The 27,819-nt window shown below is 29.7% G+C and overlaps 1 long non-coding RNA gene across 1 annotated transcript; it reads left to right on the top strand.

Annotated features, from left to right (window-relative positions):
• Positions 1–16: 16 nt before the first annotated feature.
• LOC119611033 lies at positions 17–27,147 on the top strand. The gene is made up of 2 exons (XR_005232033.1): positions 17–1,604; positions 25,871–27,147. It is a non-coding gene; the product is annotated as an uncharacterized LOC119611033 (long non-coding RNA).
• The last annotated feature ends 672 nt before the right edge of the window (positions 27,148–27,819 follow it).

Raw genomic sequence — 27,819 nt, 5'->3', positions numbered from 1 at the left:
TAGACAAACTAACTAAACTGCTGGCCTGCTTGCATGTTTTGCTGGCACACCGTAATGTAGTTGATAGCCAGCTACGTTAGTCGTCAGTCAGTTGGCTAACAATAAGGCAGGCAGCCAGCTAAAGCGCGAGCCAACATGAGTGGTGTGTACGAGAAAACTTAATATTTGTTGGCTGACTGACTGGCGGCTGGCAACGAAAAATTGTGTGCCCTACGGCAAACATCATCAACATCATCATCGTAGTCGTTTTATGACTGAGACGCATCCAAGAAAATCGCCAGCCAAAGAAGAAACAAACAAAAAAAAAAAAGAACGATGAAAAACGATTCCAAAAAAAATTCTTCTTCTGGTCAACTCAACGTGTCATCAAGTGATGGTGGTGATGGTCCAAGATGTTCGAAAAACAAATGCCAACAAAAAGGCAAGGAAAAGGATTCATCAAGGCAAGGAAAGAAATATAAACCATTTCATAAAAAAGACAAAAATTTGTCGTTTTCTTCATTGTTTTTGGCCAAAACATCATGATAGTTTTTTTTTGTTTTTTTTGGTGAAAACAAATGTCATTGTCCAACGATGAAGTATGAGATTAGCCAAATCAAATAGAAGCCAATATTTTGGAGTGCCAAATCAAAATATCGTTTATGAACGAACCTAAAGAAGACAAACACCACGTTCAAATTTTTTTGAAGAAACACTCAGTAGTTTCACACACATGCAGGCACATCAAAAAGGAAACAAATAATCTTCTACTGAAAATAAAGGTCAGCTATTGAAAATATTTTCGGGTATAAACCAGTATTTGGATAGAAGTTCAACGCTAATAAACTAACCACCAGCCCAAAAACAGTCCAACGTCTCGATCATACAGTCTCAAATCAGGTTTTCTTTTTAATATAAAATAATGGACTAAATACGCGATAAAATAACATCTTTATCTAGTATATTGGACTTGTATCGCAAATAATGGGATTATACGCGATTTATTTTGTGCAAAATGAAAAACAACAAAAACAACAAAAAAAGTGACATTCAAATATAAATAAAACAAAAACAGTTTAGTGAAATAGAAAAAATAATTAAATAAAATAAATATAGAATTAATCTGAAAAAAATAAAAATAAAACAACACATGCAAGAGGAAAAACAACAACTCAAACAGCATGAGTAAAATAATTAGTTTCTAATACAAGTGCTAAAAGAAATATTTAAATATAATTTTAATTCAAATAATATAAACAAATAAATTGAAAATTACATAATAATTACAACAACATATAACTTATTTATAACAAAAATTATAATATTATCTAATAAATACATAAAAGTGCAGCAAATATATAAAAATATAATAATATTTAAATAACATATTTAATTAACTTAATTAAAACTTAATAACAATATTGGATTTAAACTTATGGCCAAATATTTTGTAGTTAAACAATAAATACTCACCTTATAAAATAAAAATCTTCGGAATAACTTTATCATCATGTAAATAATGCTGGAATATGGAAAACAGCAACTAGAACATCAAATCTCTCTGACAGCTAAATGAATATGAGGAAATCATATTATGATATTCTGTAAAAGAAATCGAAAAAGTGGTAAGTAATTTATTAAGATTTTAAATATTGCAATATCGTAATTTTATAGATCCAATTCAGTACTTGATTGGTTTGATATGTTTGGATATTTTTTATTATAGAGCACCAGCTATACCCAGTGTGCTTCGCTACCCTAGAAACAATATAAATAGAAAACCCTTTACGATTTTATTTCTCTAATCGGCAAACGGTGGCTCAGAAATTAATTTCATCGACCAAAAGACAAATGTTTTGTTAACACTGAATTCTATAATTTCAATGCCATAGTAAACACATCAAAACTAAGGTAGCTAAGGTGCTAGTGGAACCTGTTCTAGAATTGATAAAGTAGGAACCTGTTCTCAAAATTATCGTGAACATTATTTTCTTACTAAAAATGATTATAGTAGAACCGCTTTTAAAGAAAACGTTTCTACACGTACAGCATTTGAATATTCTAGTTCCTATATTTTCCCAGATGTAAAAATGTAATTTATAAGGGAGGTACCATGCCCCTATTGCTGGTCCGGTTATTTTTCCGCAAATTGTTCACATAGGTTTCAGTGTTGCTCGTGCAAAATTTTACGTGTATCCGATATACGATTTTTTTATTTAATTCTTATTGCAGGGACTATGCCTCCGTGATCCGCCAATTTATTAAGGAGATACTAACATGGATGTTTGTGCAAAATTCGAGCATTCCGCCCATTTTTGCACAAAATGATCATATTGACACTAAAGTTTATCGTACGAAATTTGGGAACTGTTGCTGTTATAGTTTTCCAAATATACGTGATTTGATATTGGCTAGTAATATAGGCGTGGGAAGTGCCATACCCACTATTGTTAGTTCGCCCATTTTTCCCCCAGTTTTCATATACGTGTCAAAGTTTTTCGTGCATATGTTTCATATATATGTATGTCAAAGTTATTCGTGCAAAATTTTAGAACTCTAGTCGTACCAGTTTCTGAGATATACTACTTTCAATAGTTATTTCGTAAGTGGGCGTGGCACCTTGCCGCGAATTTTTTTAAGCACTCCTATTTAGTTAATTAATGTTAGTTAATTTAATGTTAATGAAAGCCATTTCATGTGATGAATGAAATTTTCAGGAAAAATTAATAACGAAAGATTCAATTTTATGAACGAAAATTGTTCATTATACTAATGAAATGTTTCATATATTTAATGAAGAACATCTGAATGCGTTTCATTAGCTAAACGAACGAATTTTCTCTTAGTGCTCTCCATTGACACTATTGTGTTAAAACCACTGTTTCTGATGCCTTTCTCAGCACTTTCATTTATTAAATATAATTATTTTTTGCGAAGGGACACTTCGCAAAAAATAATTACCTCTCCACTATATTACCTCTCCACTATATAGTATACTACCTCTCCACTATATAGATATGGTATTGTGTAGTATATTAGATTCAGCCCATAACCGTAAGAATTCTCAGCAGGTCATTATGTAAAGACCCAGATATCTCACTAAGGTTTAATGTGATGAAATTGGCAAGGAAACTGCTTATCTTGGCGGCTATATCAAGACATTCGCAGATATTCTTCCTTTTCCCTGTCTTTGCAACTGCAACAGTATTCATTGAAGGGAACATACCACAAGAAGACTTACATGTCCGCCTAGTATCCAGTGTCCAGTTATTACTGCTATCAACCTCGATATATCCAGTCTAATTCGGATTATAAGTTATATTGAGCATTTCTTATTTAAAAAAGAAGGATGATAATTCCATCTAATTTGAGCCTTTTGTAGAAATAACGGCATTGTAGATATCTACAGCAGATCCCGTTCTAGCTTCTAAAAGTTATTCCAAAGCAAGCTGATCTTTGAACTTTGTAAAAATGGTATAATTAGGACATAGCCCTCCCCACTTCATCCCAAATATCTTACGACAAATATATTAGCAGACCTCTTGACTCTGAGTTGGATGTTAACTTTCCATGATAATTTAGTGAGTCTAGGATAATTCCTATTTATTTAGCACTGTTTGATAAAGGAATTTGCAGAACTTTAAATTAAATTTACAATGAAAAGATTGGAGCAATAAAATCTCCAATTCATGCTAATAAGACCTCTAATATTAACTTGGTCGATCAATTTGAGTCGTTAAATAATGTGTCAAAACATACGACTCATGTTACAGAAGACTTGAAACCATAGACCAAAGTATACTTTAGTAAAGAATTTTCGAAGAAGGAAGAATATCCCCAGAAAAAAATGGATGCCGAAAAACAAGTATGAACGTGTAGTCGGTTATAGCCAATATGATACCCAGAACCAACATGATTTATTTTAGAAATTTATTGATATAAAATATGGACCGATCCGGAAAAAATTCGTAGGATGGTTGTACAAAACTTATTTGTGATGATTATCGTCGAGTTACTAGTAAATTCAACATAATTATGAGTACAACAGCCATATTCGGGGGTTGGGTTTTATGGGGCTAGGTGAAACAATGGACTGATTATATTTGTTTCAAATTTCATGAAATAATCTTGAAAATTGCGGCACTTTACAACGTTTATATGGACACACGGATATTCGAACGGACATCGTTAAATCGACTCCGAAGGTGATTATTTAGAACTTTTAATTTTGTTTGCCAAAGGTGGGGCAGAATCGAACATTTTGAGATAATTTTGACATTGGTATAGCCAAGAAGTTAGAAGACAATAACAAGCAAACAATTTTATATTAATATCTTTTCTCTGTTCTCTTTTCCGGATATGTTTGCCTACGATATTCTGAATATATATCCTTTTTCTTCTTGAGAAGGTTATATATATGTTTGTCATTCCGTTTATATTTTTTATATGTGTAATTTACCGAATCCATAAATTAAATATGTATGTATATTCAGAGTTCTTAAACTATGTCCATCTGCATGATTTTTCAAATCAATCAGCAAAATCGGTCCATAAGTAATTGACATATGAGCAAAAATCCGAGACAAACTTAAAATTAATACACATACATATATGTATGTATATCCGCTGGATTCATAAAGCAAATGTATAAACATACAAATTTAAATATGAAAAATATCTGTATGCTGTACTTGTGTATTTAAAATTTCTTTTAAGAAAAATCTTAATATTTTCTAAGCTCATGTCACGACAATTTGGCGCCACATAAATATTTTCCAAATTCTACAAAAATGACAATAAAACAACAATTGCACAATACAAACAAATAAAACATGAAATATTATAATAACACACACACACAAAATATAAATAAGGCCGACTAAAATAAAGAAACATTTGTTTTCCTACGAAACAAAATAAATATATATTTGTTTACAGTATGAATATGGGAAAATGAGAAATATGCAAACCTCTAAACTAAATACTCCTTCCTGCCGCCCTTAACAATATGAATGTAGGAAAAAAATCTTATGAAAATTAAATATTTATGTATTTCTTGTTAAAATCAAATAAATAGTGCATTTGTGCATAAATCCCAAGGAGAAAGGTTTCAAAATAAAAACAATAATTTATGGAAATATTGTATGTTATAACATTGTTATAAAAACTAATATCCGACTGTTAACAAAAGACAACAAATATTTATTTAAATGCAACTTTATCCAAAATTTTTTCATATTAGTAAAAAAATGTTATTTATTGCTATTCATGTAATAGGGAAAATATGAAAGTGATGGAGAAAAGTATTCCTCCAGTTAAATTTAAAACTCAAATAAGAGTTATAATTCTTTCCAGTACAAATTTCAAAGAAAAAATCATAGATTTGTATTTCCTTAAAAAAAAACAAATCTGTCAAAACATAACTATAGAATAGTTGTCCAATTTTTCTTTCTCACTGTAAGGAATTGAAAAACCATTTATGTATTCGGATTTGCCAAATCCATACAGTATTTTTTATGAATTGTGTGTTAAAGTTATATGTTACAATAGAAATCTAGTTAAATGTTATTATAAGGTCAGTTTGAAAACTTCGTACCAATAAATTTTTTAAACCAAAATACACCGAAGGTGTGTGTGTTTGATTATGTTGTGTTTAGTTTTTTTTTTATCTGCCACAACATTTAATTTGTAAATTTGTTATTTTTTTTATTAACAAATAATAATTTGGGTGTTTAGTTGTTGAATTGTGGAATTTTAGAAACATTTAAACATACACGTGCATAATTTATTATTGTTGTTTTTAATCGATGTGAATGTAAATTACGGTGGTAACAAAAAAGGTTGCGAAAGTTTTAAATGAAAATTTTATTGGTATAAATAAAGGAACTGAACTAGAACTATACTGAACTAGAACTGAACTAGAACTGAACTAGAACTGAACTAGAACTGAACTAGAACTGAACTAGAACTGAACTAGAACTGAACTAGAACTGAACTAGAACTGAACTAGAACTGAACTAGAACTGAACTAGAACTGAACTAGAACTGAACTAGAACTGAACTAGAACTGAACTAGAACTGAACTAGAACTGAACTACAACTGAACTACAACTGAACTACAACTGAACTAGAACTGAACTAGAACTGAACTAGAACTGAACTAGAACTGAACTAGAACTGAACTAGAACTGAACTAGAACTGAACTAGAACTGAACTAGAACTGAACTAGAACTGAACTAGAACTGAACTAGAACAGAACTGAACTAGAACTGAACTAGAACTGAACTAGAACTGAACTAGAACTGAACTAGAACTGACTAGAACTGAACTAGAACTGAACTAGAACTGAACTAGAACTGAACTAGAACTGACTAGAACTGAAACTAGAACTGAACTAGAACTGAACTAGAACTGAACTAGAACTGAACTAGAACTGAACTAGAACTGAACTAGAACTGAACTAGAACTGAACTAGAACTGAACTAGAACTGAACTAGAACTGAACTAGAACTGAACTAGAACTGAACTAGAACTGAACTAGAACTGAACTAGAACTGAACTAGAACGAACGGAACTAGAACTGAACTAGAACTGAAACTAGAACTGAACTAGAACTGAACTAGAACTGAACTAGAACTGAACTAGAACTGAACTAGAACTGAAACTAGAACTGAAACTAGAACTGAACTAGAACTGAACTAGAACTGAACTAGAACTGAACGAGAACTGCAACTAAGAACTGAACGAGAACCTGAACTAGAACTGAACTAGGAACTGAAACTAGAACTGAACTAGAACTGAACTAGAAACTGAACTGACACTGAACTAAAACTGCACTAGAACGGAACTAGAACTGAACTAGAACAACTGAACTACAACTGAACTAGAACTGAACTAGAACTGAACTAGAACTGAACTAGAACTGAACTACAACTGAACTACAACTGAACTAGAACTGAACTAGAACTGAACTAGAACTGAACTAGAACTGAACTAGAACTGAACTAGAACTGAACTAGAACTGAACTAGAACTGAACTAGAACTGAACTAGAACTGAACTAGAACTGAACTAGAACTGAACTAGAACTGAACTAGAACTGAACTAGAACTGAACTAGAACTGAACTAGAACTGAACTAGAACTGAACTAGAACTGAACTAGAACTGAACTAGAACTAACTAGAACTGAACTAGAACTGAACTAGAACTGAACTAGAACTGAACTAGAACTGAACTAGAACTGAACTAGAACTGAACTAGAACTGAACTAGAACTGAACTAGAACTGAACTAGAACTGAACTAGAACTGAACTAGAACTGAACTAGAACTGAACTAGAACTGAACTAGAACTGAACTAGAACTGAACTAGAACTGAACTAGAACTGAACTAGAACTGAACTAGAACTGAACTAGAACTGAACTACAACTGAACTACTAACTGAACTAGAACTGAACTAGAACTGAACTAGAACTGACACTAGAACCTGAACTAGACGAACTAGAACTGACGAGAACTGAACTAGAACGAACTAGACTGAACTAGAACTGAACTAGAACTGACTAGAACTGAACTAGAACTGAATAGACAACTGAACTAGAACTGAACTAGAACTGAACTAGAACTGAACTAGAACTGAACTAGACTGACTAGAACGTGACTAGAACTGAACTAGAAACTGAACTAGAACTGAACTAGAACTGAACTAGAACTGAACTAGAACTGAACTAGAACTGAACTAGAACTGAACTAGAACTGAACTAACGGAACTACATGAACTAGAACTGAACTAGAACTGACTAGAACTGAACTAGAACTGAACTAGAACTGAACTAGAACTGAACTAGAACTGAACTAGAACTGAACTAGAACTGAACTAGAACTGAACTAGAACTGAACTAGAACTAGAAACTAGAACTGAACTAAAACTGAACTAGAACTGAACTAGAACTGACTAGACTGAACTAGAACTGAACTAGAACTGAACTAGAACTGAACTAGAACTGAACTAGAACTGAACTAGAACTGAACTAAAACTGAACTAGAACTGAACTAGAACTGAACTAGAACTGAACTAGACTGAAACTAGAACTGAACTAGAACTGAACTAGAACTGAACTAGAACTGAACTAGAACGGAACTAGAACTGAACTAGAACTGAACTAGAACTGAACTAGAACTGAACTAGAACTGAACTAGAACTGAACTAGAAACTGAACTAGAACTGAACTAGAACTGAACATAGAACTGAACTAGAACGGAACTAGAACGGAACTAGAACTGAACTAGAACTGAACTAGAACTGAACTAGAACTGAAACTAGAACGAACTAGAACTGAACTAGAACTGAACTAGAACTGACTAGAACTGAACTAGAACTGAACTAGAATGAACTAGAACATGAACTGAACTGAACTAACTGAACTAGAAACTGAACTAGAACTGAACTAGAACTGAACTGAAACTGAAACTAGAACGAACTAGAACTGAACTAGAACTGAACTAGAACTGAAACTAGAACTGAACTAGAACTGAACTAGACTGAACTAGAACTGAACTAGAACTGAACTAGAACTGAACTAGAACTGAACTAGAACTGAACTAGAACTGAACTAGAACTGAACTAGAACTGAACTAGAACTGAACTAGAACTGAACTAGAACTGAACTAGAACTGAACTACAACTGAACTAGAACTGAACTAGAACTGAACTAGAACTGAACTAGAACTGAACTAGAACTGAACTAGAACTGAACTAGAACTGAACTAGAACTGAACTAGAACTGAACTAGAACTGAACTAGAACTGAACTAGAACTGAACTAGAACTGAACTAGAACTGAACTAGAACTGAACTAGAACTGAACTAGAACTGAACTACAACTGAACTACAACTGAACTACAACTGAACTAGAACTGAAGAACTAGAACTGAACTAGAACTGAACTAGAACTGAACTAGAACTGAACTAGAACTGACTAGAACTGAACTAGAACTGAACTAGAACTGAACTAGAACTGAACTAGAACTGAACTAGAACTGAACTAGAACTGAACTAGAACTGAACTAGAACTGAACTAGAACTGAACTAGAACTGAACTAGAACTGAACTAGAACTGAACTAGAACTGAACTAGAACTGAACTAGAACTGAACTAGAACTGAACTAGAACTAAACTAGAACTGAACTAGAACTGAACTAGAACTGAACTAGAACTGAACTAGAACTGAACTAGAACTGACTAGAACTGAACTAGAACTGAACTAGAACTGATAGAACTGAACTAGAACTGAACTAGAACTGAACTAGAACTGAACTAGAACTGAACTAGAACTGAACTAGAACTGAACTAGAACTGAACTGAACTGAACTAGAACTGAACTAGAACTGAACTAGAACTGAACTAGAACTGAACTAGAACTGAACTAGAACTGAACTAGACTGAACTAGAACTGAACTAGAACTGAACTAGAACTGAACTAGAACTGAACTAGAACTGAACTAACTGAACTGAACTAGAACTGAACTAGAACTAAAAACTAGAACTGAACTAGAACTGAACTAGAACTGAACTAGAACTGAACTAGAACTGAACTAGAACTGAACTAGAACTGAACTAGAACTGAACTAGAACTGAACTAGAACTGAACTAGAACTGAACTAGAACTGAACTAGAACTGAACTACAACTGAACTACAACTGAACTAGAACTGAACTAGAACTGAACTAGAACTGAACTAGAACTGAACTAGAACTGAACTAGAACTGAACTAGAACTGAACTAGAACTGAACTAGAACTGACTAGAACTGAACTAGAACTGAACTAGAACTGAACTAGAACTGAACTAGAACTGAACTAGAACTGAACTAGAACTGAACTAGAACTGAACTAGAACTGAACTAGAACTGAACTAGAACTGAACTAGAACTGAACTAGAACTAAACTAGAACTGAACTAGAACTGAACTAGAACTGAACTAGAACTGAACTAGAACTGAACTAGAACTGAACTAGAACTGAACTAGAACTGAACTAGAACTGAACTAGAACTGAACTAGAACTGAACTAGAACTGAACTAGAACTGAACTAGAACTGAACTAGAACTGAACTAGAACTAAAACTAGACTGAAACTAGAACTGAACTATAACTGAACTAGACTGAACTAGAACTGAACTAGAAAACTAAACTAGAACTGAACTAGACTGAAACTAGAACTGAAACTAGAAATGAACTAGAAACTGAAACTAAACTGAACTAGAACTGAACTAGAACAACTAGAAAACAACTAGCACTGAACTAGAACTGAACTGGAAAACTGAACTAGAACTGAACTAGAACTGAACTAGAAACTGAACTAGAAACTGAACTAGAAATGAACTAGAACTGAAATAGAACTGAACAGAACTGAACTAGAATGAATTAGAACTGAATAGAATTGAAACTAGAACGGAATAAATTTGGTTAAACACCTTTAATCTTTGCCGTTTTTCATCGTTTAATACAGAGCCACCCTATTATACATAATATTCGGTTATTAATAGTTGATTTTTAAGTGTGGGTGTAATTTTATTTATTTAGTGCTTTAAAACAAATTATAATCTGATTTGTTATTATATATGTATAATAAAAATGTTTTAAACGTTATGTTTTTTTTTTTTTTTTTTGTGGGAAAACTAAAAATAGATGTGGGATGTTTAGGTACATTATTTCTTTCTTTATATGGAACACACAGTCGGTCCAATATCTTTGTCCTAAATAAAGTCGTATCGAATTTTTTGTTTTAGATATAAAAATCCTACAATAGTATTTGACTCGTGTATAGAAAAGTCTATAAACCAAAAAAGGAGTGTAAAGGTTAAGTTATCAGTAGACATATTTTACAATTCATATAACGGTTTAATTAACATAATTGCTAGTAAAAACAAACAAAATGTAAAATATTCATTGTTTCTATTAAAATGTTGCATATTTCTTAGTGTTCACATAAATAACACTGATTTTAGGCTGTACAAAGAACATGCCACACGAAATTAAAATTTATAACCAACATTAAAACAATTAACAATTTCCATACAAATTAACTAAAAGGAAAAAAAATATGAAAGAACTAATTAACAACACAAAACAAAATTAGCATCCTTTACAACAGTTTCATAAACAAACATCCATCTGCTATTAAAAAAAAGGACTCTGCTGTTATAGCTTGTGAAAGTAATAAGACAAATTACCTAAAAGTCATTACCGAACAAGATTTAATGGGGCGCGAAAAGTGAATGATATTCTGTTGTGTGTCTTTAAAAAAATAGAGAGTAATTGCAGCCTTTTACCCCCTGAAAAACAAAACTATGCGATTTTTTCACGTTTATAAAATAAAATTTATTTGTAATGAATGAGGAATTTTTGGCAAGAAGGCTAAAAACAAGAAAAATAACTGAAATTTAAATACTTGTGACACAAACAACCATGTTTTGGACATTTTGTGAAAATGTAGCTTTTTTTTATAAATATGCAAACTAAAAAAAGAAAATAAATGCAAATATTTTATTCTTTTTGGAAGAAAAAAGGAATTTACTAACGGAAATTGGCAAATATCTTATTGTTAAAGTCATCTCCTTTTTTGTTTTCTTTTTTGTATTTGGCAATTATTTTTCTCTTGAATGTTTGCATATGCATGTCCTTTTGTTATTTTATTTTTTTCTAACAGGAAATGCTGGTCAGTTGTTAAAGGACAAAATGAAGCTTCAAATGATTTTGTTCTCACTTGGATTTTTTATCATTTCCACCAATAACTATTTTTTTGTTTTCTTTCTTTTCTGTGTTCAAATGTCGTTTTTATTTCTGTTTACAAGATTTATGACTTCCCAACATTTATAGTTTTTTTTTGGTGAATTTTGTTTGTCTTTGTTGCAAAACTTGTGAATTTTATTGATGTTATAGATTTTGAAATAAATTTCAAGCTAAGATATTTTTATTTAAATAATTTATTAAGGACGAAACAATTAATTGAAAGAATCTTTCATAGTTGAAAGAAAAGGGATTTAAATTAAATAAAGGAGAGCAAGTTGTCTGAAATCAGAACAAAGTTCGTTTATAGAAAAGCATAATAGTTGTATGTGTGAGATCAACTTTTCCCATGGAAAAATAATTTATCTGATCCAGAGCAAAATTTTCTATAGAGAAGTTGTCTGATCCAGAATGACTTTTTCTATAGTTCTCTGAGTGAGAGCAACTTTTTCATTTCCAGAGCGAATTTTTCTATAGAGAAGTTGTCTGATCCAGAATGACTGAGCGAAAGCAACTTTTACTATAGAAAAGTTTTTTGAGTGGCAGCAACTTTTTCCATAAAAAAGTTGTCTGAGTGAGAGCAACTTTTCTATAGAAAATTTGTATGTGTGAGAGAAATCTTTTCTATAGAAAATTTGAATGTGTGAGAGCGACTATTTCTATAGAAAAATTGTTTGATCATTATCGACTTTTTGTATAGAAAAGCTGTCAGATTCACAACGCCTTTTTCTAATGAAAAGTTGTCTGATTTAGAGCGACTTATTCTGAAGTTGTCCGATTGGCAGCAACTTTTTCTATAGAAAAGTTATCGGAGTAAGAGCAACTCTTTCTATAGAAAATTTATCTAAGTGAGAACATGTTTTTCTACAGAAAAGTTTTCTGATTGAAAACAACTTTTTCTAAAGAAAAGTTTTTCTTGATTGAAAGCAACTTCTTCTAAGTATAGAAAAGTTGTCACATTGAGAGCAACTATTTTTTGTTTTAGACAACTTTTCTATTCTATGTTTTTCTACAGAAAAGTTTTCTGATTCAAAGCAACTTTTTCTATAGAAAGGTTGTCTCAGTGAGAGCATCTTTTTAGAAAAGTTTTTTAATTGGAAGCAACTATTTGTATAGAAAAGTAGTTTAAAAGAGATCAACTTTATCTGTTTGAATGGGAACTACTTTTTCTACAGAAAAGTTGTCTCAGCAAGAGCAACTTTTTCAATAGAAAAGTTGTGTGAGTTGTCTGAGAACAAGACAAGTTTTATGAAGCAGAAAAGAGTCAGTTAAGTGTTATCAACAAGTGACCATTAATATTTCTTTCTTTAACCTAAATACTTAAGAAAGAAATTTAAAATTTTGCAATGTTGTCCAAAGTTTTCGTTGCAATTTATAAGAAATATTTACAAATCCAATGACAGTCTAACAAGTGTTAAAAAATTATCAATAATTATAAAAAAAAACATTAAATAAAAGAGAAAATTCTGGCAAAGAAATATACAAACATACGAAAATATTAACTAATGCCAAGATTAAATCAAATAACAACAAAAAATATTTATTTTGATTTTATTGTTGCAACAAACGGCAGCCAATAATTGTGAGTGAAAATGTAAACAAGCCCACTTTTAAGGCCCCACTCCCCTTCTCTGTTCTCGTCCCACCGACCAAACATTTAATAAGTGCCAACTTAGATAACGAAAAGGTTATTGACCCAAGCAACTGATAGACTTGCCAAACTAATCAAACTTGAAATTATCAAACAATAATTTTACAAATTAAGCAAAAAATAGAAAAAAAGAATGTCATCCAAGAATCAACCAACCACCTGTTCATTTAGTCACCAACGAGGATCATCAACATCATCATGACCAGCACCAACATGAATGAATTAAGATTGCTGAAGAGTAAGACGTTCATAAAAAAAATCCATTCAAGAGCCAAATAGGAAATACCCCAGAATGCTGGCCAAATGAAAGAAGAAAAAATTAAAACAATTTTTTGATGAGCCAATAATACGAAAAACACGAAATATTTTTTTGTTTCAAGACTTTTTACGAATAGTGGGCGCAGCAGATTATGCCAAGAAATTTAGACAACAGTAGCAGTAGTGATAAAAGTCTGGGCAACTCATCAAAAATGTGCGTCAGCAATTAACTAAAAAAAAAAATCATCATGTACAACAAATACACAATCATCATAAGTTTGATTGCCAGGAGAAGAGTGAAAATTTGTTTGGCTACAATGGCACACGACCACGACCAGGTCAGTATATGGCACGCAGCCACATGAGATTGAAATTAAAGCAACAACATCAGCAACAATTCTAATGCAAATGTGCACAAAGAATCAAACAACAAATATAAACTTAACGAAAGTCGAAATATTAATAGTCTGAACGCATTACCAAGACTTTAATCTAAAGTAAGAGAAATAGTTTGTTTAACATTAAACTTTTTTCATCTCCATAAAATTACAATTATAACAGTCACAAAAATAGATTTCTTATCCTTCTTATCCTTTGTTTTAGAAAGCCGGGAAAAAAGAACACAACAAATCCTTAATGTTTATATTAAATTTATAACATTTTATTTGGCTAAATACCAACACAATAAACATGTAACATTTACTCTATCTTTTTGTCTCAAAATTATCCTTTTTTCAAATGTTGCAAATAAATATGAACGTTAGAAAGGAAAAAAATGGAATGTGAAATTTATAACAAAAAAAAAAAAATATAAAAGAAAATTGTTATGTGTTGGCGATATTTTTCATTTTAACATCTTGTGTTGTATACGACTACAATGCAGCAGACATTTAGGCGCTTTAAATTGCAGATTTTTAATGCGGCATAATATTCAATATTTAAACAGAAAAGTCTTTATGGAACACCATGTAGTATGAGTGTTGTGGATTTAAATGTTATAAATTCAAAATACGTATACGCTTCAAGCGATTAATTCTTTAATAACCCAGAAATAAAAGTACATTCAAGAAAGCGAAGTAGATTACTCCCGCTATTCTTTCTCTACTAAGTTCTGCGAAGAAGGAAATTTTCACAAGATTTCTATGTATGAAAATCCGTGAGGAACACAGTGAAGTATGAGTGATAGAATTAAAGACTAGACTATAGACTAGACTATAGACTAGACTATAGACTAGACTATAAACTAGACTATAAACTAGACTATAAACTAGACTATAAACTAGACTATAAACTAGACTATAAACTAGACTATAGACTAGACTATAGACTAGACTATAGACTAGACTATAGACTAGACTATAGACTAGACTATAGACTAGACTATAGACTAGACTATAGACTAGACTATAGACTAGACTATAGACTAGACTATAGACTAGACTATAGACTTGACTACAGACTAGACTATAGACTAGACTATAGACTAGACTATAGACTAGACTATAGACTAGACTATAGACTAGACTATAGACTAGACTATAGACTAGACTATAGACTAGACTATAGACTAGACTATAGACTAGACTATAGACTAGACTATAGACTAGACTATAGACTAGACTATAGACTAGACTATAGACTAGACTATAGACTAGACTATAGACTAGACTATAGACTAGACTATAGACTAGACTATAGACTAGACTATAGACTAGACTATAGACTAGACTATAGACTAGACTATAGACTAGACTATAGACTAGACTATAGACTAGACTATAGACTAGACTATAGACTAGACTATAGACTAGACTATAGACTAGACTATAGGCTAGACTATAGACTAGACTATAGACTAGACTATAGACTAGACTATAGACTAGACTATAGACTAGACTATAGACTAGACTACAGAATAGAAATAGTGACTTAAATTGCTATTGTGGAAGTAAATTTGTGCATTACTTGGTAATTAAAGTTTTTGCTGGGATTTAAGTAAAATCTAAATAAGTAATTCATATATTATTATTCGAAAAAAATATATAAAAACAAAAAATTTCTCTAAAACAACATAAATATATATAAACAAAAACTAATTAATCAATTACGTTAATAAACTTGTGTTTTCCTAGAAAATTTCTACATCAAAATATTTTCTTATAAATTAATTAAACAAAAATTTTTATATTAAATATGATTTTGTTGTTTTTAAAATTTGGTGCATATATTTTTTTAATTTCTTTCTCATAAATTTTGTAATTTGTTTGTTTGTTTTTAATACATAGCACCCACCATTAGATAATTTTTCTTTTTTTCAAATTTCTTTTATTTTAACGGCCAAAAAATGCAAATAAAGTAAATCATTATAACAGTGTCTGTGTTAAAATGTTTGTTTTGGAGACACCCTACATTTGAATTGAAGAAAACTTGAGGTTTTCGAAAGATTAGGTTTTCGAAATTGTTGTAAGAGGGTTGATCTTTTTCTACTATTCCTGTTCATTGCTTTGGAATGACTTCAATAGAAGGAGTTTTATGTTTAAATATTTTCAATCCTTAAAAAATGGGTTTTCAAATTCGTCACAACCGGTCATAAATGTTCATTTATGTGTAAGTATTTGTTTGGAGATTCTGCTTAAAACTTTTTAGGCGTCACAAATCGCCCAACACACAAACTTTTTTTCGTACTTTTTGCAGGCCATAAAACAAATGTCCATTGCAATTATCGTGGCGTATAATAAACATAATTTTTTCACTCTTCGTTTAAATATTTCTTTTTCACTAAAAAAAAAAAAAACATTCATTTGAACTTAAGTACTAAAGACAACTTACTTTGTATTTGAGCTCTTTGTTTTGCTTTAGATTTCCACAAAAAAAGTATGATTTAATGATTTACTAATGCAGTATTTAATGCCTTTTGTATGTTAATCAATGTGGACCATAGAAAAATGTAAAAATAATAAATTATTACAAAACAATTGTATTGATTTCAATAACAGACAAAGAATTTTTTTAGTGTTTAAATACAAAAGAAATAATTAAATGTTTCTGGAAAACATTGTTGTATATTTTAGCAATTGCAATTGTAATGGAAAATATTAATTGAACCACAATAGCAATAACAAAAAACAACTTAAGTCTCGATGATATTTCCTTTTTAATGATGACATACATTCAAAATTTGTAATTGAGGAACTTACGCAAACGATAAATTTACGTTTCCTTTTTTTCATTTTACAGATAAAGTAGAACAATATTTGATAATTGTGTTTTGCATATAATTTACAGTTAAGGGTGAATAACAATATACATTATAACATATATCAGTCCATCTAGCTATCTATCTATCTATCATATTCTATCTATCTATCTAGTCGAGCGAGCGAGCGAGCGACAGCGAGCCTACCGAGCGAGCGATCGAGCTAGGAGCAGCGACTGACAGCGAGCAGCGAGCGACGAGCGATCGAGCGGCGAGCGAGGCACAGCGAGCTGAGCCGAGGAGCGAGCGAGCGACTATCTATCTATCTATCTATCTATCTATCTATCTATCTATCTATCTATCTATCTATCTATCTATCTATCTATCTATCTATCTATCTATCTATCTATCTATGTATCTATCTATGTATCTATCTATCTATGTATCTATCTATGTATCTATGTATGTATCTATCTATCTATCTATCTATCTATCTATCTATCTATCTATCTATCTATCTATCTATCTATCTATCTATCTATCTATCTATCTATCTATCTATCTATCTATCTATCTATCTATCTATCTATCTATCTATCTATCTATCTATCTCTATCTATCTATCTATCTATCTATCTATCTATCTATCTATCTATCTATCTATCTATCTATCTATCTATCTATCTATCTATCTATCTCTATCTATCTATCTATCTATCTATCTATCTATCTATCTATCTATCTATCTATCTATCTATCTATCTATCTATTAATCTATCTATTATCTATCTATCTATCTATCTATCTATCTATCTATCTATCTATCTATCTATCTATCTATCTATCTATCTATCTATCTATCTATCTATCTATCTATCTATCTATCTATCTATCTATCTATCTATCTATCTATCTATCTATCTATCTATCTATCTATCTATCTATCTATCTATCTATCTATCTATCTATCTATCTATCTATCTATCTATCTATCTATCTATCTATCTATCTATCTATCTATCTATCTATCTATCTATCTATCTATCTATCTATCTATCTATCTATCTATCTATCTATCTATCAAAAACCCACAGTGTGCTTCTTTTTTGTTCTTAACTGTTTAGTGACTGAAAAATTTTAATTGCAAAAGAAAAAAATAATTTTTTTTATATATTTTTGTTGAAGAAAATATCTGCACACATGAAAGAAATATGATAAAACAGATGCACATTTTAATAAATGTGTATTTTTCCTATAAAAATTTACACAAATAAATAAAAATTTATTAACAGAGCTGTATACTATTTAATAGTTTTAATTCGATAAAAGGGCGGGTAATACCTCACCAGAAATTACATATGTATATCAAAGTAGTTTCATAATTTATGTAGTTTGGAACGTGAACTTATATTTTAAATATTCAATAATATTTTAATTAAACTAGAACACGACTATGCTAAAGATATCTATAACACATTGATATTCCTCTTTTAATCTAAAAGTATATTTATAACATTCACACCTTGGAATGTCACACATTTTAATGACAACATTTGTTTTCTATCTTCAACATGTCTACAACTATTAATAAATAATACGTTTCACATAATACCCAACTCTGACTATATAAAAAAAGTATCATCAACATGAAGATTTCCCCAAAAACAAGAAGAAGAATTATAAATTTCATGTGCATAAGTGTATAAATTTTCAACAACGTCTGTTTGGATTTAAGAAAAAAATGACAAACAACTGTATTTTAAAATTTGTTTCATTTAAAATTTTCACTTGAAATTTAAATGAAAAAAAAGTGTTTTTTAAAAGAATTTAGTATCTGTTGATTAAAAAAAATAACAAATAGGATTTTTTTAAAGAAAATTTCTAAAAATTATTTCTTGTTTGCTTTAGTATGACAGAATCGATCAGACGCCGTAAGAATTATTTGCCCTGGAGAAATAAAAATATTATTTTTACTAATAATTTGAAAAGCGACAACAGGTGCACAATAATGTGTGTATGTATGTGTTAGAAAGCAGGAAATGTAGATGATGCAGATGTTATTTTAATTTGAACTTTTTATATGAAAAAAAAAGTTTTGAAAATTTTTGAAGTACAGATTCCCATCTAAAGCTAATTTTACAGAATTTTAGCTAGATGGTTTTAGAACAGGATAAGGACTTTATTAATAAAGAAAAATTTTGCCCTCTAGCTCCTCCAGTTTGGACTCTATCGTGATTTAGTCTGTCGAAAATTGCTAGATGGTCTCAGACTCGGATAAAGACCTAGAATGTGTACATGTTGGATTTATGGATTCCATTTTGATTTCAAAATGTAAATGGACGGCCATAGCTAGATCGTCTTAGAATAGGATAAGGACCCGGAATAGGACCCGATGAGTTACAAATGAAATGACAAAATCAGTATCTTTTTTGATAGTGGATATAAAAATCAGTCTTAAAATTTTTTAAACTTCTATGAACGATTCTCGAAATCGTCTATTTCCTATAGATTTGATTCCTATATAATACTCTAGTTTTAGAAACCTAAGATAATATACAAGTTTTTTAAAAAATGTTGATAAAAAAAGTCTAAAAATTATTATGTAAAGAAATTTTTCTAAGTTAAGCACTTTATTCCCCGGAAAATATCTCAAGATTGACACTTAAAAAGTTATAGTTTGAATATAAACGACATAAAACACGAAGACTATAGCAATTTAAAAGAAAATTAACAACGGTACTAAATTAAGATAAAACAACAACACTTAGTAAATGATCTTATGAGCAAAAAAAAATAATAAAAACAACGACAAGAACAAATAATACAGACATCCAAACATAGAAAAATTAAACAAAAAAAATGAAAAACGACAACAGACAGTACGACGGACAGACTATATAGAAAACAAAATTTAAAAAAAAATTGCGCAGAAGTTGTTAAATTATAAACAAACAACCAAACATAAATAATTCTATATAGATACAAAAAAAGATACACAACATGTATGTAGAAATTAATGAGTTTGTTAGTATCTGTATTTTGTAGATTGTTTTTTTTCTGCAACAAAAAAAAATATACAATTAAATATACGTAATCCTATGCATTTATATAATCTATTTTGTTTTTGTAGTGAAAAACAACAAAATATCAAACAAACATATAGAAAAACTCTACTCAAGTAGTCTGCCTTCTAAATCCAAAGCAATGACGCGCAATTGACTTTAACCGAAAACAGATAAAAAAAATAACTCAGAACTCTATAATCGGTTATGTCGACTCTTATAAACCCTTCATATTACTTAGTACTATGGGCGAATCTATGGTCTAGCCTATTTACTACTTAATCTATTGACTAATCTATGACCTAATGACTGCTTTATGTAGGGTATTTCGTTTTGTTAAAAAATCATTAAAGATTAAGGAAAAACTCATAAAAAATACAACAAGATACTAAAAGTATACTCTTCAGTATGTCGCCTTTTCTACTCGGGGATTTTCTTTAGTACATATTTTGTTTTTTTCAGAAAACTTTTTCGATTTTTTTCTTCTATTTTTTGTGTTTTGTCGTCTACAATGATCGACACAAAATTAACGTAAAGCAAATGTATACTTGTTGTTTTTTGTAGATGTTTTATTTTATTTTTCTTTAAATCTATTTTTATATAAAACACTTTTTTTCCGAGTGTTTAAAATTGTTGTTGTCTTCTTTTTAATTTTAAGGTTTTAACGAGTTGTTGTTGTTGGTTGATTTTCTTATGTGACCATATAGTAATTATTTTCAAAATAAGTAGAGTTGTTTTTGTTTTTCTTTAAAAAAAATATAAATGCAAACAAGAAATCGTCAAAATAATGTACAAATTTTTTTTTGTTGTTTTATTGAAAATTTTACAAAAACAAACAAAGATCTACAAAATTTAAAAAGCAACAGCCGTTAATGCCCATCAAATCTTGTATAATCAGACTCATATATACATACTTTTCTATACACATTCATACATACATTTTAATAAATAAGAGAGAATCAGATAGAATATAATTGCAATGAAATTTAACTTTTCAAATTTTATAGAAAAAGTAAAATTTATAGAAAAATACGATTAAATATCTATCTATCTATCTATCTATCTATCTATCTATCTATCTATCTATCTATCTATCTATCTATCTATCTATCTATCTATCTATCTATCTATCTATCTATCTATCTATCTATCTATCTATCTATCTATCTATCTATCTATCTATCTATCTATCTATCTATCTATCTATCTATCTATCTATCTATCTATCTATCTATCTATCTATCTATCTATCTATCTATCTATCTATCTATCTATCTATCTATCTATCTATCTATCTATCTATCTATCTATCTATCTATATTCTATCTATCTATCTATCTATCTATCTATCTATCTATCTATCTATCTATCTATCTATCTATCTATCTATCTATCTATCTATCTATCTATCTATCTATCTATCTATCTATCTATCTATCTATCTATCTATCTATCTATCTATCTATCTATCTATCTATCTATCTATCTATCTATCTATCTATCTATCTATCTATCTATCTATCTATCTATCTATCTATCTATCTATCTATCTATCTATCTATCTATCTATCTATCTATCTATCTATCTATCTATCTATCTATCTATCTATCTATCTATCTATCTATCTATCTATCTATCTATCTATCTATCTATCTATCTATCTATCTATCTATCTATCTATCTATCTATCTATCTATCTATCTATCTATCTATCTATCTATCTATCTATCTATCTATCTATCTATCTATCTATCTATCTATCTATCTATCTATCTAATCTATCTATCTATCTATCTATCTATCTATCTATCTATCTATCTATCTATCTATCTATCTATCTATCTATCTATCTATCTATCTATCTATCTATCTATCTATCTATCTATCTATCTATCTATCTATCTATCTATCTATCTATCTATCTATCTATCTATCTATCTATCTATCTATCTATCTATCTATCTATCTATCTATCTATCTATCTATCTATCTATCTATCTATCTATCTATCTATCTATCTATCTATCTATCTATTCTATCTATCTATCTATCTATCTATCTATCTATCTATCTATCTATCTATCCATCCATCATCTATCTATCTATCTATCTATCTATCTATCTATCTATCTATCTATCTATCTATCTATCTATATATCTGTCTGTCTTCTTATTTTCTTAAACCTAATTTTTATTTCTAACCAATATTTCTAACAAACACTTCCATTTTTTAAAGATATCTTCAAAAGCCAATTATTCACATCCGTTGGCAATAAATTTTGTAAAAACATAACACTTTAATACCACATATTAAACCAAATACATAAGGAGTAATAATTTTCCAACAAAGATGTCCCTTTATCAAGCAACGTAAATCACTTTAAACACACATAATTAACACTTGCAACAAAAGGCTGCAAGTACATGAACATTGGTAAACACAAAACAAAAAAGGAAAGAAAGAAGCAAAGGCGTTCTTACTAAATTTAATTTAAATTGAAAAAAATTAACATTTTAAGTGCAAGGGATTAAAGTGATTATTAACATAAAATATATCAAAATTTTTAAATTATTTTTTGTTGTTTGTCTTGTAGAATTTTCAGTTTGAAGTATGAAAATGTATCACTCATCCATCTGCTTATATAAAAGTACTTGCAAACATTTAACCAAAATAAAGATATCCTTTTGAAATCTGATAAACAACAATCAAAACAAACCTGACCTTACCAAACAAAAATTCACGTGCATTATTGGCCCAAACAAAAGAAATTTTATTAAAGTTTTTTTTTTCTCTCACACACACATTATCGAGAATAAAAGGAAAAAATTAAAAGAATGCGTTCAAATACGAATGAAAAAAAAAAATAAATAAACAAAACTAAATACTCAACCACCTTTAAGATTTGTTTATATGTAAAAAAATGGTTTTAACAAAAAAAAAAAAAAAAACAAGTGATCATGAGCCAAGAAATATTGTAGTTTACAGCGTCATAATAAAGAAAATACTATAAGAATAGAATTCTACAAGACGAACAAACAACTACAACAAGAACAACGTCGAGAAATAAACATTTGGGAACATATCCAGAAAATATTTATTGGCAAAACTCCATGATCATAAATTATGCAATCTCATCTTTGCTTGAATTGGTAGCCAAAATGGCAGCAGGCAGGCATTCGGAAGAAGAACAACTACAACAACTACTATATAACTAAGAATACGAATATGTACAATTATCACAACAAAAGAATTTCTTTATGAATGAATGAATTAATAATTCGGGAAAAAAAAGAAGATAACACAAAAATCAAAAGTCATTTCTATAGATACCGAAGGACCATTGCGCACAGTGGGATAGAAAGAAAAATTATTAAGGGAAATTAAGCTGTAATTTTTAATCGATTTAAAATGATTTTAATGAAATTTCACATGAGTAAGGAGGAATAGAGTATAATGTCAATTTCGAGCTCATGGAATTATGAATGTACATACATATATATGTTATGTATATTTTTGAAAAATTTCCTATCTAATGATATATAATACTTTTACAATTTCCCTTTTCTTTTTAACTGTGCTCCGTAAAATGTGCGTTCATCCTTTTATGAATATTTTTCTCTGAGTGTATAATTTACGAAAATTTTTATGTCATAAGCACAATTATTCCTTTTTGGCACAAATTTTTATAAACAAAAATTTATTAGAAGAAAGAGGGGTAAGGAGAGAGTTGGTTTTATCTTTATTTACTTTATATAAGTATGTTAAAGTATGTAATACATAGACATCCTTTTAGCTTAATTTCCCCTGTTTTTAAAGAAACAATTTTCTTGCTCCCCCTTAAAATAAAAGTTTTAATAACTCGGAAAAAGTGTGTTTAATTTTTTTGTTTATAACATTTTTGGGGATACCTGTGCTTTTAAATTATTCACACACTTTGTATCATTGCCAAAAAGAAAATTTAAAATGTGTGCTGCTTTAGGAATAACAAAACATATTCAATTAAAATAAATATTGCGTAAGTTTTAAATGAGTTCATTGGCTGATTTTGAAATAGTTTTTCTTGTTATTTAATAAAAATAATACATTTCGAAGAAAAATAAATGATACTATTTGGATACATTCGAAAGTAGGTTGTATTTCTTTGAACTCTACAGAATTTGATAAAGCAAATATTATTTTCGGACATATCGTATTGCCAGTATGATATAATAATCCCGTAACTTCACATGACAATTTGTAAAGGCGCCTAATAAGCGATATTTGGAGGACACGTTCATTAGACCCTATATAAACTATGACATTACCGATAGTCGATATTTCGGAAGGATGTTTGAAGAATACGGATCCGATATGTACCATTTTCAAAAAGAGTTTATGTTCCAAGGCATAAAGGGATTAAGCAGCACTGATTCCTTATTTACCTCAAAATTTATCTACCAAATATCAGGTTTTCCAAATATCGTGCCACATTTGAGACGCAATAACAGCGTGAAGAAACTTTTATATATAAAGTTTGTCTAAATTAAGACTCAAGGTTTCGACGTTTTTCAAATTGAGAATCCGAAGAAATGCACCTAGACCACTATCGGGCCTGTTGTGCGCTCAATTGACATATAAAAGTATTCTTATAAAATTCATCTCGAATAAGATTTTGTGTAAAAGTATCCAGTGAATTTTATGAAATTTGGTTCATATTTGACACTAGATCCTATACAAAAGTCCTCTTTCGGAAAATTGGTCTGCCATCAACAAATTGCTCAAATAAATCGCATTGAAATACGTCTTAAATTACTCCACAATTGCCCCAAGTCCCATAGAGGACCCTTTCAAAAGACTCTTCCATTCCTAATGGAAAATATTTGATAAGGCATGGACCATGTTTATTATTTTTGAAAACAACATGATCCATAGCCAGCATTAAATAGGACCATGTTGCGGATCATGTACTTCCATTATTTCTGCAAGGGACTAGTTTTGGAATTACTCCGATGTAATGCATTGATGGTCCTCACATAGGATTATAGTAAATTAATTCAATTAAATCACGTTAAAAACTCAGTTATTTGGCTTCGGAAAATCTGTGTAAATCGTTAGTTTATGCGTTTTTGCATGCCAAACATGAATCAGCTGATTCGTTACAGAAAAGGAGAAAGGGAGTTGAAACCATTAGTATCTAGTATTAAATATGACCGAAATCGGTCCAATCGAAAATAAGTTATTAATTACATAATCACCCACCTATGGCCAATAGAAGTGAAATTTTTTGTTTTTCTCGAAAGAAAAATTGTCATCGTGAACTTGTCGTGAACAATTAATTCACAATAGTTGATTTTATTCGCAATAGCTGTTCATTTCAAGTGAAATTTTGATTGACAATAGGGATGACTGAAGTCCGAAAGCTGAGTACACCTTCATTTGGGTACAAGGGGTCCCTTTGTAAATACATACCCGTAAGAAGATTATAATAAAGAGGGAAGAGATCAGACATAGCTGAAAGAATGGAAAGAAAAGTGTATGGATCAGAAAAAGAGAATTAAGATGTAGTTACCGAGTACTTCATATAATACCAGCGGGAATTATAAATTCATACTGATTTCGATATTAAAAAATGAAGTAATGCGTTCCAATTGACCATTTTATAGAACAGATGCATCAGAAGAGTATGTGGAACCTAGTTTTTTAAAGAGGTAGCAATTGCAAGAAAACTTCACTTCATATGTTTATTTATTAGTGGGGATTAGTATTTCTAATAATTTTTACAAAGAGCACCTGTCTTCTTTTTTACCTATCACTTTAACAAGACTTTTTCCTAGCAGGGATTAAATCCTCGACAGGGAAATTAATATTTAATATAATTTGTATGTAATTAATTTTAAGTTTTTAATCAAACAACTAAATAAATACTTTTCTAGTTATAATTTTTCTTTTCATTGCAGTTTAAACCAACCCCTACTCACAGAGGCAAAGGATATGCACACTCAAACACACATAGAAAAGGAATACATAACAACAAAAGCTAATAAATCCTGCCAATCGTCATATACATTTGTGGCTTGTTTTCATAAAATTTTATATACACAAATACATATTTGTTGGATACATAAAAGTATATGTATTTGGGCATATAGAAGAGCTTCACTTATTGGCCTGACCAACCAATAAGAGAAGAGTTGAAAATAAAAAGCTCAAACCACCACCGGAAATGCAATGCACTAAATAAACACACACACATATACAGGAGAATTACAATAACAGTCGTTTACTAATGAAGTATGAAAGAGAAAGAGAGATGTTGGAAAGAGAAGTCTTGACTAAAGGAAGTTGGATTTTTTTTTAACAAAAAATAAACAAATAATACTCATACGCCTTCGTAAACGACGGAAAAAGAAAAAGACAGTTTTTTTACTGCATTGTGTTTCTGTGTTAAAAAAAGCAGTTTTTTCATTGGTCTGAAGTACTACAAAGGATTTATTTTTAGCTACCAATGATATTCAAATTACAAGAAAATAAATCCTTAACTACTTGAGACCTAAAAGTAAATGTTTTTATAGTCTTTCAAAAGGGAAGCCAAAAATACATTTAACAAACTGTAAATACAGTTTTTGGCAAGATTTTAGCTTTTGAAGATAAAGCTTAACGTATACAAAGCAAAAAGGATTATTTTGCAAATAATCTCAAAGGCTGAAAGCATTATTTATATCATGATTTAAACATAAATTAACTAAATTTTATTTCAATATAAATTAAAAAAATGTAAATATATACATAAATTTATCTTTATATTTTATAATTTAGCCTAAAATGTAGTTTTATGGTTTAAAGTAGTTTTTAATTATTTTAAATTTAAATAACATTTTAAAACAATTGCAGTTCTAGTAGCCTTAATATCAGCTTAATTTCAACATCTTTTTAAGCTTTATTAAGGATAAAAAGGAAAATTTACATTTTTAACATCTTGCTGGTAAATTTTTCTTTTTTATAATAATATTTCTTTATATTATTAATAATAAATTTTATTATTAGATATTTATATTTAAAATAATAATATTCATTGCATCTTATTATAACAAAATTAACATTAAATTAAATTATAAACTTATTAAACATAATTCTTATAAGAATCATCACAAATCTTATAAAAATGTGTAAAAGAAGAAAAAAAATTAAATAAAATTAATAAAAACTGTTTAGCTCACTGCGGAACCAAAAAAAAGCACAATGTTTTATTTTAAGAGTTCGTTTTTAGGATGAAGATTAGCGATTAAATTAAAAACAACAAAGGCACAAAAACCTATTCATTTTAAAGGAGTCCGACCTCAGAAGTTCTCAATCACATCAAGTTTTTGAGATATCTTGTGTCCTAAACTTAAAAAAACAGTTATTCGGGGTTGTCCAAACCCAATTACGACAGTGATTGGATCATTGTCGAACTTGGTTTTAAAAACGACCAAAAAATACATTGGTTTCATGAAATCTTATGTATTCGGTTTTTTGCTCTATAATGAGTGATATTCTAGATCGAACATGAAACTGATAATAGTATATTTCTATGACAACCCCGATTCGCCATATTTAGGACGTTATAATAGATCTTTATTTACAAAATATGTTATCCTATTTCTGAACATAAAAATAAAGTTAACATCTGTTACATATTGATATTTTAACTTAACACAATCATATAGGTCCTAAAGAATACTTTTCTGAGTCGACTTAGTCGATTTTGATATTATGTTGCACCAAGGACGAAATCTTGAAAATGGTTAAAATTGGTCCATTATTTCACCTAGGTTCAATACAGTTAAGCCCCTCATCGGAGCAGTCATCCCAACTTTAACATCACACAGTTGGATACTCCAACGAAACATGACTTCGTATATACGAG

This window comes from Lucilia sericata, unplaced genomic scaffold, assembly GCF_015586225.1.
Source record: "Lucilia sericata isolate MDLA Ls3-8-SP2 unplaced genomic scaffold, ASM1558622v1 Contig001342F_arrow, whole genome shotgun sequence".
Classification (NCBI taxonomy): domain Eukaryota; kingdom Metazoa; phylum Arthropoda; class Insecta; order Diptera; family Calliphoridae; genus Lucilia; species Lucilia sericata.
This window is presented reverse-complemented; position numbering and strand designations above follow the sequence as displayed.